We start from the raw sequence: 14,546 nt of genomic DNA on the forward strand, positions 1-14,546 counted from the left end.
GACACTAATAACTCTGTTTGCTTCATTTCCTCTCATGAGCTGAGCTTTAGAAGAGACTGAATCACGTCTGAACCAGTCAAACTTCCAGCCAGCAGAGCCCTCCACAGAGCAGCTCAGTGTCACACTGCCCCCTGCTGGTAGGATTGAGCTTTGTGCTGTCAGTGTGGCTCTGGGTTTACTTGCTGTTGAAGATACAGGAAAACATACATCATGTTATCATTTACTTTGGGGAAAATAACAATAACAAAATTAATTAATTAACAACAAAATAAATATTCAAACTTCAAATACCAGTTCAGTTTCGAATGAACACCAAAGAGTAGTAGACAGATGTAAACATGAAAACATGAAATGTCAGCATGAATCATGGTCCAACTCACATGAAACTGTCAGTCTGAAGGCATCACTCCATCCTGTTAAGAGATAGTCACTGCTACCCCGACATCTGTAGTCTCCACTGTGGGACACTGAAACTCTGCTGATCCTGTATTCACTGGATGTTGGAGGGCTGTTTGTGTTGGGTGCTGTCCATTCATATTTCCACACCTTTCCTTCACCTCCCTGAATCTCACATCTGAGAGTGATTGTCTCACCAGTGAATATCTGAGACCAGCTGTGCTGCAGCGTCACATCAGCTAAAACTGTTCAACAAACAAATAAACACAAATATTTATGAACAAACCAACAGTGAACGAAATAAAATCTAAGTTACAAAGTTCTACTTTAATTTAATCATGAATTTTTGTTTTACTGTGTTTCACAACAAAATTTCACCCTCACGTTGTTTCTGAATTGTAACTGGAGCACTGTACTCTGTGTAGAAAACTGGATCTCCTCTCCCTCCAATGCAGTAATAGATGCCTCCTTCTGAAATACTGATAGTGTGCTCTGATGTTCCAGCTCCTATTATCTGAGCTCCATAAAACTGTGAATCACGTCTGAACCAGTCAAACTTCCAGCCAGCAGAGCCCTCCACAGAGCAGCTCAGTGTCACACTGCCCCCTGCTGGTATGACTGAACTGTGTGCTCTCAGTGTGGCTCTAGGTTTATCTGCTGTTGAGTTAAAAGAAATAAAATGAATGTTGCAGAATATCTCATCCAAATTAAAACATGACTCACACTAGAGTCATGAGATTACAACACATGGATGTATATGGAGGCTATAGTTTCACATATTAATCTAAAAATTTTCATTTAAGTTTCAGAGACTTTTAAAAGTGAGTTTGTGAGATAATCACTACAAAGAAGAATATGAAACTGTCTGTGTTTGTGGTTGTTCTCATATTCTCAACAGTGGCTTCTTCTGGATTACTATAGGAATCTGCTGAGACAACCAGATGAATTCACAAAAAGAAAACTGATCTGCATGAAGGCAACAAACTACAAAACCAGAGAATTAGCCTCATGGGTGAGTTTAACAACATGTATGTAATATCCCAATGTTACACACATAATTAAGTATATAAAACTATATAATTTTATCAAATATAAGAAAAAAAGGAGCTGCAAAAAAGTAAGTACTAAACACATCACACAAATGGAAAACAAAGAAAACAATTTCTCACCTTCAGCATTTCCTGAGAAGAATGTACTGAACACTAGAATAAAGATTAATATCCACACTTTATCAATCATAAACAGATTTTTCAGATGCCCCATCAACATATTTGTACCCATATATTATGTGATAATAAACAGGCTCGAAACATCACAAAAACATAATTGACTTTTTGTAATTTGTAAAATAATGAAGAAGTAAAAGAAACTCAACTCAAAGTAACTTTAAAAAATGTTTAAATCAATAACAACAAAACAAAAAAAAACCAACTGGATCTAATCAAACTCTCAAAGTAACAGAAAGATTTTTTTTTCTCAGTTAGTGGCACACAAACAGAGAAAATCAGTGTACTTACAGAATAATGCCAGCAAAGTATTCCCCATCATCACAGTCCTGCAGCTCTCTCATCCACAGATGTTCTACTTTGAAGAAAGAGAAATCACAGTTAATGTAAATTAAATTTGAGATCCCACTCCACTCTCACCTGCCAGCATGTCCTTGATGTAAAGTGAACAGTGTACCAAGGGTCCTGGAGTTATTGTCATGATCATGGGTCTGTGAACCAGTGTTATGGTTTTTAAAATATTGGAGTAAATGGAACTGGAAAATGGATTATTAATGAAATTAGTCTAAATAAGTTAAACATTTTGAAGCCTGCTCATTAAATTCTGTATATTAAGCATTTTGGGTGCTCAAGTCTAGCAGAGATGGCTGTACAACAATCAGTCCACATTGCATGTCATAATGACTCAGGCTACAAGTCAAATGTAAATGCATTGGTTCTTATAAAACTCTGCTCTATTCTACCTGAGGACTCAAAACACTTTATACAGCAAGTCTCAATTATTCAGACACAGTTGCAAATGACCAAGGAAGGTATGAAGTACATACCAGATGCCAGAAATGATTGAGCTAGGCGGCAGATCTAAATCTGTTAATAATGTTTCTTTAAATGTTTTCCATGACTGTTTTCATGTTGGCTTGAAATAAAATGTCTCCCTCTGCTGGCACTGCAGTTTACTGCAACCTATTACATCCATAAAACGTGTGACATCCACATGTAGAACTGTGTGTCTACTACATCCTTAGTTGTGTAACTGTGTTGCAAAGTGTTTTCAGTCTAACATTGACACAATGATGAAAGCATCAGGAGCAACTCTGGACCAGTATCTTGCCCAAGGATACTGGAACATGAAGCCTGGAGCAGCTAGGGATTGAACCAGCAACCTTGTATTAGTAGCTGACCCGCTCTAGATGACAGAAGCAAAAGGAACAGTGTGTCATTGATAACCCCTGTGAGACTGAGGTCACTATCTGTTTTTCAGCAGTGAAGTGAACTTTGATGGCATCATTTTAAAAGGACGGCTCTAATTAGCAGTACTAAAACTCATAATGTAGCCTGCTTTCTAATTACTGTAGAGTCTGTTTCAGCTGACTTTTAGTTGGCGGTTGATCTGATTTCCATCTTTTTAACATCACACTGTCAGATGTGCAGTCTGATCTTGCAGCTCAGCCTCAGCACAGAGCTATAAATAATCTTACTCTGTGGTTCAGAGCTTTATCGTGAACACAGGCACAGGAAAAAACTACCTGTGATGGTTAAACTGCGAGGGATTTCTTTGTTTCACAAACTAGATGTTAGTAGTTAGATGGAAGTTAGCTCGCTAGCTTCCACCAAAACATGATAACTAGACTTTAAGTGAAGACGTGATGAATCTTGCTTTCGGGCCCAAACTATTCTCCATTTAATAAGGCTGTTGTGTTTTTAACTTGTTTTAATACTTTGTACAGTGGGGCAAAAAAGTATTTAGTCAGCCACCGATTGTGCAAGTTCCCCCACCTAAAATGATGACAGAGGTCAGTAATTTGCACCAGAGGTACACTTCAACTGTGAGAGACAGAATGTGAAAAAAAAATCCATGAATTCACATGGTAGGATTTGTAAAGAATTTATTCGTAAATCAGGGTGGAAAATAAGTATTTGGTCAATAACAAAAATACAACTCAATACTTTGTAACATAACCTTTGTTGGCAATAACAGAGGTCAAACGTTTACTATAGGTCTTTACCAGGTTTGCACACACAGTAGCTGGTATTTTGGCCCATTCCTCCATGCAGATCTTCTCGAGAGCAGTGATGTTTTGGGGCTGTCGCCGAGCAACACGGACTTTCAACTCCCGCCACAGATTTTCTATGGGGTTGAGGTCTGGAGACTGGCTAGGCCACTGCAGGACTTTCAAATGCTTTTTACGGAGCCACTCCTTTGTTGCCCGGGCGGTGTGTTTTGGATCATTGTCATGTTGGAAGACCCAGCCTCGTTTCATCTTCAAAGTTCTCACTGATGGAAGGAGGTTTTGGCTCAAAATCTCACGATACATGGCCCCATTCATTCTGTCCTTAACACCGATCAGTCGTCCTGTCCCCTTGGCAGAAAAACAGCCCCATATCACGATGTTTCCACCCCCATGCTTCACAGTAGGTATGGTGTTCTTGGGATGCAAATCAGTATTCTTCGTCCTCCAAACACGATGAGTTGAGTTTATACCAAAAAGTTCTACTTTGGTTTCATCTGACCACATGACATTCTCCCAATCCTCTGCTGTATCATCCATGTGCTCTCTGGCAAACTTCAGACGGGCCTGGACATGCACTGGCTTCAGCAGCGGAACACGTCTGGCACTGCGGGATTTGATTCCCTGCCGTTGTAGTGTTTTACTGATGGTGACCTTTGTTACTTTGGTCCCAGCTCTCTGCAGGTCATTCACCAGGTCCCCCCGTGTGGTTCTGGGATCTTTGCTCACCGTTCTCATGATCATTTTGACCCCACGGGATGAGATCTTGCGTGGAGCCCCAGATCGTGGGAGATTATCAGTGGTCTTGTATGTCTTCCATTCTCTGATGATTGCTCCCACAGTTGATTTTTTCACACCAAGCTGCTTGCCTATTGTAGATTCACTCTTCCCAGTCTGGTGCAGGTCTACAATACTTTTCCTGGTGTCCTTCGAAAGCTCTTTGGTCTTGGCCATGGCGGAGTTTGGAGTCTGACTGTTTGAGGCTGTGGACATGTGTCTTTTATACAGATGATGAGTTCAAACAGGTGCCATTCATACAGGTAACGAGTGGGGGACAGAAAAGCGTCTTACAGAAGACGTTACAGGTCTGTGGGAGCCAGAGATTTTCCATGTTTGAGGTGACCAAATACTTATTTTCCACCCTGATTTACGGATAAATTCTTTACAAATCCTACCATGTGAATTCATGGATTTTTTTTCCACATTCTGTCTCTCACAGTTGAAGTGTACCTCTGGTGCAAATTACTGACCTCTGTCATCATTTTAAGTGGGGGAACTTGCACAATCGGTGGCTGACTAAATACTTTTTTGCCCCACTGTATCTTGTTCTGTTTAATCTCAACAAACAGTCAGTGATCACTGTCAGCCTCTTTCGGCAATGATGGTTTGGCTTTGGGATCTGCAGCGGAGTTTGGATCCAGACATGGCTAATGACGTCAGACTTAAGACCGGATGCCATGTTCTGACTGAGAGATTTCTGAAAAAACTAAAACGTATAGCTCTGTTATCACTTCCAAAATAAATTAAGACAGAAAAATAAACAGCAGTGACGTTGGTAGGGTTACTGAAGATGGGCTAGCTGGTATATATTGATGTCCTATGTGATCGCTAGCAAAACAGCTACGTAAGCATAACATAAACACTAAAGCTCGAGGATGAATTCTAACTTTTTTCCACTCTATAAAGTTAACTTGAGGGTTCCCGATGGTTAGGGACAAATGCAGTCGCATGGCAGGATGCTGTAAACAGACCAAACTTCAGTCAGAAGAACAACTGAGATAATCCATCCACAATATGAGGTTAGTCATTAATATAGTGCAACAACATGGGAATAGAGCAGCTGTGAGAGAATTCATCATTATTGAATCAATGGTACAGAAGTGGAGGAAGCAAGAAGAATGAGTTGCGTAAAGTTTGACTAATCTGACTGTTTTGTTTCGCTTAATGCGCCTTATCATTCTGTGCACCTTATGTATGAAAACTGACCTGTTCATCGACAGTATGCCTTATGGTCCGAAAAAAAAACAAAAAACGGTACATAAATGAGACACATCTACACCATCCTGCCGTCCTGCCCTGTGTTAGCAGATAACGCTGTAAAGCTCTGTAATGTCATAACTGACAGCTATTGAACTGTTTTGCAGTAACAGTTGTGAACCAGGGCTACTGCAGAATTCTAATACTTTAAGTTAATCTGCAAATGAACATAATTAATGATATGATTCATTAATAGATGTGAGGAAAAAGGCAGTTGATAATTCAGGTATTCATTCTATTCTGCTTGAATATTAAATAGTGACTACAGAATGGGTCTTGCAGCACTCACAGCAGTTTACAAACAGGAAGAACATGATGTAAAGTAAGACACTTAAACTGTTTATATAAGAAACAGAAGAAAAGTCAGACCTGCCTGATCCATATGTGTTAGCAGCAGCTGTACTTTGATTGATACTGAACAGGAAGCACATATTTTTTAAATATCATGAAGCACAAGACTTTGTCCACAACCTGTGCATATGGCAAATAATAATAATAATAATAATAATAAAAAAAAAAAAGAATAATAATACAGACCAAATTACTCTGTGTTAATCACAGATAAATTACTAAGAGCACTCAAAACTTGTTCACAGCTTTCCTCTCTGACATTCACAAGCTGCAGTTCACCTATCTTTAGATCTATAGCGGTCAACCACTAAATGACTGTGCTATCACTGTTCGATTTTTTGCTCTGTGGCCACAGTAAAGGAGACAAAAGAGCGCAAAAGCATGCAAGCTAGTAGATATACTCTAGAAGTAGTTGTAAAATTTACAATCAAATATAAACAGGTGGAAATTATCAACGGGATATTCAATAAGCATCAGAGGGGCTACAACGCAGCACAACATCAGATGCAGAATCCCCAGCAGCTGCTTGGTGGGGAGTCTAACTTTCAATGGTGTCTGATAACAGTAAAACTCATAGAAAGAAACCTTTATAGAAGTGGAAAGTAGAGCATTTAAAAATAAATCAGTGGCTGATCTGTACAATGGTTTTGAAGCACCTCATTTATAAATAGTGTTAATTTAACCAAACCATGCGTAAAAAAACCCCCCAGGTATTCAGAATAAAACACTGGAGCATCCTACCTTGTGATCATGATGTAGCTTTGAAGAGTTAGAAAAAGAAAAAAAAGTTTTTAAAAGTCACTTTTGAGTTTTCCTTCTGCCCACATTCAGTTTCTGTTCACATCTGCTGAAGTTGTAAAGCTGAGAGATTTCACAGAAATGAATGCTGTTCACTTCTGATCAGAGAGCATATAGTCCACACAGCTGTCACATCCAGTGGGCAGGCAGAAGATAGTAAGGGCAAAACTCATTCAGTATAAAGAAGCATTGTAAAATTCATAAAAATCTGCATGTATATATATATATATATATATATATATATATATATATATATATATATATATATATATATATATATATATAGTCACCACAGTTACACTTATATAAAAATAAAAGATTAGCCTTTAGGTCACCATTCATCTGTAAAATATATAAAGTAAAGTCAGAGCAGTTTATCAGGCTTGTCAATACAATATAGTTATAAATAGTTATATTGATGTGTAACTGCTGATTACTGATCAATTTAGATTTAGATTTTAGATTCAGACCTGACTAGAATCTAAACTAAAAGTGACAATAATGAAGGGACTCAAATACCTGAACTGCTATCACTGCTGCACAGTTTCATCAGCCAACAGCGCCGTGGTTTCACTGGTCTCTTGTCATGTTAATGTGACGGAAGTGAGAGAACACTAGCAGTTTGAAACTCTGTGTGGTTTTTCTGTGTAAAACACCTGCGCGATGCATGTATGTTACCTACGTACACTGTTACTTTTTGTGTCTCTTATTTACTTAAAGGAACACCTCACAAAACTGTGACAGCCATATGGTTTGGTTACCAGTTCATAGAGACATCTATATTTTTTTAACTGAAATCTTAATCGACAAGTGAAGTGTTTCCATGTTTTATGTTTTTACATTCATCGTTAGCTTCATTTTAAAGTTGATCCTTCAGCAAAACAAACTGTTTGACTGCTGAAACGATGAAATCTAAAACACATTTGGTTATATGTGATGCAGTCCTGAGCAATTCTAACTGAGCAAAGCAATTGTGACCAGTCAGTCATTAAAGAAACAGAACCAAGACAGACTAGATATGTTTAATACGCACTCTAAAAATCCTTTTAAAGATAATGCTTCAGTGCAGAGTTGAATCATGTATATCAATATATCTTGCAATAAAGTTTCCACCAAGTTATATTTATTGTAATTATTGATTTCTGCAAAATGCGCTCACATTATCACAAAAAGACCAAAACAACACCTGCAAATGCATTGTTTTTCGAATGATATGTTGCTATTCACATTGTACCCATACATAGATTAATGGAGCACTCTTGCTTGCACTCACAGAAGCATCTACAATTATTATTTAGGTCAACAAACCACCAAGCAGAAAGTAACTAAAGTATAACCACAGGAAATCATTAGGACGTAAAAAAAAATGCAATCTGTTAAGTAAGCCGCTGGGAACTAAATACAATGAGAGGAGAAAATGCTCAGAACAAAAAACACAGTGAAGAAAGCACAATGTATAAAACTCAAATAAGAAACTCCACAAATATTACACTATTAAACCAAGACACCAATAACACAAACAAAAAGACAGGCAGGAACCCAATATGGAAATACCAAAAGACAAACAATACCACAAGTCTCAAAGACAACATTTAAAATTCCATACATTTCGAATGAAAATTTATATTTCCCAGTTGATGCCTAGACAGTAGAGGCAAAAACAGGAAGACACCACAGCCAAGGACAGTCAGAATGAATGGGTGAAGAACTTTTCAGACAGGAACCTCACTGAACCTGAAAAGAAGGTGCTGGCCAAAGGACTCAATGTTGCTATTTCTTTACAATAGCTGCCCATAGTGTCACAGGCTGGGTCTCTGACCCAGCGTTTTGAGTTTGATTTTGAGTTTAAGTTTTCATGTTAGGTTAGTGATTTTTTTATCATCTGTCTCCTTGGTTTCTGTGTTTGGTTCCTTGTCTAGTCTGTCATGTGTGTTAGGTCTGTTAAGCGTGTGTTGTCGTGTCTAAATCTTCATGTTTCCTGTTTTATTTTGGAAAGGGTCTTGTTCATGTGGTTAGCTTTACTCTCCCCTGTGTCATTATGTGTCATTCTAGTCAGCTGTGTCCTTATGTGTCTCCACTTCCCCTGATCACCTTATGTGTGTATTTAAGTCCTCAGTCTTCCTGTGTTCGGTGTCGCGTCATCTGTGTCATCTCTCCTACCCATTGTCACAGTTTCCCAGTCAGGTCACAGTAACTCACAGTTGTTATCTTGGTTAGCAATCCATAGTATAAATTCACCGTGAGTCCTAGTCATAGTTTCTCAGTTTATGTTCAGGTTTTCCTTCGGTTTTGCCTTTTTGTATTTTTGTGAGTTTTCTGCCCTAAATAAAGGCTCGCTTTTTGTTAAGTCCAGTTTTGTCTCCTCACCTTTGTCTGCGCTTGGGTCTGCCCCAGCAGCAGCAACAGCGATTAGGATAGGAACTAACAAATGAACACAACCTGTAGCAGAGCTATCAGGATAAAGATTTCGGCCACCCTCTCTAATGCAAAAAAAATAAAAAATCCTCCATCTAACCTCACAACACAAGAAAAGAAGCCCTTCAAATCCCTGAGCAAACACCAAAACACCGTAAATCACCATATCACCAGCTGACGACGGGGAGGTGCACTGTTGTTCTAAACACAACTGAGAATCAAACAAAATTCCACACAGTTTGTTTTGTTGGTTTTTGGTTTTTGCCCTTTATCACCGTCCCTCTTCCCCGCTCTTTTTCTTTCCCTCTTTCTTTCTCCCCTTTCTTTTCCCCAGTCAAGTCTGTCCCGTATTTAACAAGTGAAAATAAAATAAACAATAAAAGCAAAGGTGAATCAAATAGACCAATACGGCAAGGCTGGGATGGTCCATTTGGTAAAGTAAATCTGTTGAGCATCTTTCTTTGCCTTTAGACAATAATTCTGATGGCAAAAGAACCATTGTTAGCAGCATAAACTCAGGAACCTAAAATATTGCCAAGAAGCTCACCAGCATCCTAGTGCCTCTTGTGGGGGACACACCACATCACATCTAAAACTGCCTTCACCAACAAGGTCCATAAACTATCCCTGGATCCAGATGAAACCGTAGTGTCCTTTTATCACTTCGCTTCCATACGTACAAGTGAGGCAGTAGATATTGTTGCAAAAATTTGTTGCATTGTATCATGTGCTGGTTCCACTCTTCACATTAGCTCTGAGTGAGTTTCTGTAATGCTGTCTTTCATTTGTTCCTTCTTAAATTGACCTGTGCACTCCTTCCCACTTGACGTGCCTTGAATTATTATTTTATTTTTTATTCTTTACTTCAATTTAAGCACAATATAAGAGCTGCTTTTAAGATTTTATAGCTGTGGCTGAATTTGGGTTTATATCAGGGGGGCGGCAACCCTGGGCATGCGTGCCACAGCTGGCATGCGAAGGGTTAACTGATGGCATGACCATAGCTGGACTGGCCCAGTGGGCCAATGGTGATTTTTCGTTTTTATGGGCTGATGATTTTTTTTTTTTTTTGTAACAGTATGAACAATGAAAGGTGATGGATTGGCCAGATGCTGGCAGATGTGTAGAAATAACTCAGTTGTTTGGTGGTGGCTATGGCGGAGCTTCCACAGAGGCCAGCAGGTGGGTAAGGGAAAGGGGAGGCAGGAGGAGCAGAGACCCGAGGCGGTGAACTGAACTTCAGGTAAGAAGTTATGACCTGCAGTCTATCTGGGTCAGATAGAAATCAATTTTAGGTGGAGTTTATTTTCGTTGTGCTGACTTTTTACAGTCAGTTACAATAACTCGTACTGCGTACTAGCTAGCATGACGGAGTTTATATACAACTGGGTGGGTGCTATGATGTTACTGATAGTGAACTTTATTTTATTCATAAGGTTAGTTAGTAGAGTTGCCAACTGACCCGTAAAAATGGAATCGTCCCGTATTCAGAGAAAATATTACGCGTTTCGTATTGAGCTGAAAAGGAACACAGTTTGTCCCGTACTTCAGCTAGAAAGGAAAAAAAAAACAAAGGTGGAGTTATTCTTTCTTTATGCTGTCAGCTGTCTCTTCTTCTCTCATTCAATCATGAAACTGATCAATGATCAGCTGATCGGCTTTTCTCTCTTGTTTATTTATCGCCCACTTTGCGCCAGAAACAGGAAACAGGCGGATGTCGCGCTAAACAACAGCAGCACGTTTAAGCTTGATCATCTGTTGTTAGAATTTATTTAATATTAATTTCTAGTATCAGCTGATGTTTGTTGGAGCCACAGCTGTAAAACTGCTGGTCATGATATGGTTTGGTTATCTGGTGAGAGGGAAACATGAAGATGAAACCAGGAGATGTCCTTACTGAATCATCAGAGCTGAACAGGTGATGGAGAAACAGGTTTACCTTTTAGGTGACATGAATGAGTTGAAGGAAAGTCATGAACTGTTTCTGAGAGACAAATAACACCAGAATTTACAACTAGATTTTAGATTCAGACTTAACTAGAATTTAAACTTAAAGTTACAATAATGAAGGTACTCAAATACCTGAATTGCTGTAAATGCTGCACAGTGTCATGTCATGTGAATGTGACAGACGAGTGAAAATGCTAGCAAACTGAAACTAAGTGTGGTTTATCTGTGTAAAACACATGTAGACTGCATGCACATGAATTTTATACAGTGTTACTTTTTGTTGCGTGTGTTTCTTATGAACTTCATGTGAAAGCCACAGCAGACTCGGGTGTGCATTCTTGCTGTACGCACTCAGCTGCAGCTATGCCACTGCCAGCCACACACATCAACAACAACCACAAACACAGAACCTTACACAGCTAGCGCGGCATGATTGTGATGCAGCACAGGTGCATCTGCCTTCCCTGCTGTGTCACCAGTGATCACTCCCCGCCAGAGTAATATTCCCAAATAAGTGATGCAAAGCAATTCTGACCAGTTTGTCTGTCTTTGAAGGTTCTCAGTCATCCGGGTCATTGAAGCTTAACGAGCTTGGAAAAAAAAGAGTCTGGACTTCTTGAAGTTGTTTGAAGGCGTTTCACCTCTCACCCAAGAAGCTTCTTCGGTTCTAGGGTCAAATGGTGGAGAGTCACAGTCTTAAGCCCTGTGGGAGTATCCCCCCAAGAGGGACAATGGACCCCCCAATGATCCTCTAACTAATCACATGAGCCAAGGTGAATGTGGCCTACACCTAACAGGTGTAGGCCACATTCAACCAAGGTTTCGGGTGAGCTCATTGTGAAACCTAGCCCCACCCTTTCATGTGATTTCCTGAGGTCAGGTGGCCCATGATGTGAGCGGGTGTTAAGGCGTCTGGGAAGGGATGTCAGAACTGGATTATAGATGGCAGACAGCTGTTGTTGTAAGCCACCGCCTCTGTTTAAAGATGGTTGCTCACAGTGGACATAGGTGGCTTTTTTCACTCCTCTTTCAAACCATCTTTCTTCTCTGTTCAAAATTTGAACACTGGCATCCTCGAAAGAGTGACCTTTGACCTTTAGATGCAGATGGTCAGCCGAGTCTTGTCCCGTGGAGGTGACTCTTCTATGTTGTGCCATGCGTTTATGAAGTGGCTGTTTAGTCCCCCCCCCCCCCCCCCCCCCAAAAGCCAGAATCAAGGTAGACTAGATGTATTTAATACACTCTGTGATGGCAAGCCACACATGGTAAGCTCCACACCTCTCCACTCGTTTTCTTCACTTTAGTTTACTTTGCAGTTGCTACTTTAACTATTGTTTACTTATTGTCCAATACATTCTTTCTTTATTTAATTAGTTTACTTTTTCCATCACACCTTACATTGTTTATATGGAGTGCACACATATATTATCAAATTTCTGTTTTGTTATATTAACCCTTTAACCCTTTAAGACCTACCATAGAACCAAGTCCGCCAGAGTTTATATTATATTTTTACATGTTGTAGTGCCATTTTTGGGAGCATTTCAAGTTGCTATACATCAATACAACCACTACAGCTTACATTTTAATAATATGCATGCATTAAGTGCATAGTAATTACATAAATTGCAAAAAAGTTCAATAAACTACAAAAAATTTGAAAATCGTTTTTGTTTTTTAACATATATTTCTAGTTAGAGAAATTTAAGAGGCTTATCCCTCAAAACTGTAAATACAAAAAAGTTGCACAAAATAGTTTCCCACCACAGGAAATTAATTTTGAGCGTCTTCATAGTTTTATTTTTGAAATACACCAATTTCTATACACTGCTGGAAAAACGAAAATAAATATTATAGTGCAAATTTGCAAAAAAGCAGCTTATGCATCAAAATAAACTATTTCCAGCAGTGCAATTTGAGTCCTAAGCATCCCAGAAACGACACAGAAAGTCATAAAGTCAAACATAACTTTTAAAAACACCAGCATAAGCTCATGAGGCCTTGATGGTAAAAAAAAACTACATTTCCGCGAAAATGACATCACTTCCAGTTTCGGGCAGGTCATGGCGGACATGCGATAGTTCGTGCTGATGGACGTAGGAAGTGTTACAAACAGCTGATCGGATCGGCAAAGCGTGTTTCTGGAATATTATGTTTTTGTTGCTGCAAGCGCTTTTTATGCAGTTTTTGCAAAGCTATATGTGGAAGGAAACTGTGACTTAGGACAAGCTGATGGCATAAGATGTAAGTACAACTGCTCTGGTTTCATATGAAAAAAAAATATTGCACTAGCTTATGTGGTTGTAGTGCTACCGGGATTTAAAAATAGTTGTGCAAAACAAAGCCCGCTCCGACCGGCTTTATACATCTTTCTTTGTTTGAGTTACTTGGAGGTTTGGCTTCTCCTTCCTGGTTGGCAAAAGGCTGCTGATAGGCTCATTGGACTAAACCACATGGTTCATTGCCTGGGGGGTGTTTCATTTTGTTTGATTAGTGATGGTAAATTTGATTCTTTTTACTGAATCGAGTTTTAATGAGTCACTCACCAAAGTGAATCGGATTTTTTGAGTCATTTGATTCACTGAGTCATATGATTCAGCACAGGAGGGAGGGGGTTAGTGAGTCCTGAGTGATTCGCTTAGGCTTACGATTCAGCACAGGAAGGGAGGGGGTGAGTAGCTCAAATGTGCTGTTAGCATGTTAGCAGAGCGATGCTACTATGAACCGAGGAGCTATTTTCTTGATGTGAGCTTCTACTCAGGGTTTTTTCTTCCAGTTCAGAGCAGAAATTTTTTTGTTACGATACTGGATGTTGTGTTTTTCTCCACAATTTTAATTATAAGCTAGATACATTGCTGCTAAAAGCAACAGGGATGAGTCAGTGAGTCAGTTGGGCTTGTGAATCATGATTCATGAGTCAGTAAAGTGATTCTCGAGTATTGAACGATTCGTTCATGATTCGCGCTTCACTAGTTTTGTTAGTTGTTATTTTGAGTTTAGTTTAGTTTATTAAGTTGACCTCTTTTATTGGTCTGCCTGTTTTTGGCTTTGCTAATTATCTTTTATACTGTGGTGAACTTAAGCAAAGTAGGAGTGTTCATGTACATGTTCATACATTTCCTGTGTTCCATACATCACTCAACTACAGGAATGCAGTTTTTATTAAGAACTCCCTATGTTCCATGTTTTTCACTGAAATTAACTTTAATCTCTTTTCCCAACGAGTAGCCACACCACGAGCCCATGTCAGCTGAGGCTACGTTCACAGTAATGCGTTTTCACTTGAAAACGCATTGTTTTCTCTCCGTTTTTGCCTCATTGCTTTTCCTCGACATTTTGCCGCGGTGCTTCAAAGAGCCGGAAA

Source organism: Maylandia zebra, linkage group LG3 (genome assembly GCF_041146795.1).
Source record: "Maylandia zebra isolate NMK-2024a linkage group LG3, Mzebra_GT3a, whole genome shotgun sequence".
NCBI lineage: Eukaryota > Metazoa > Chordata > Actinopteri > Cichliformes > Cichlidae > Maylandia > Maylandia zebra.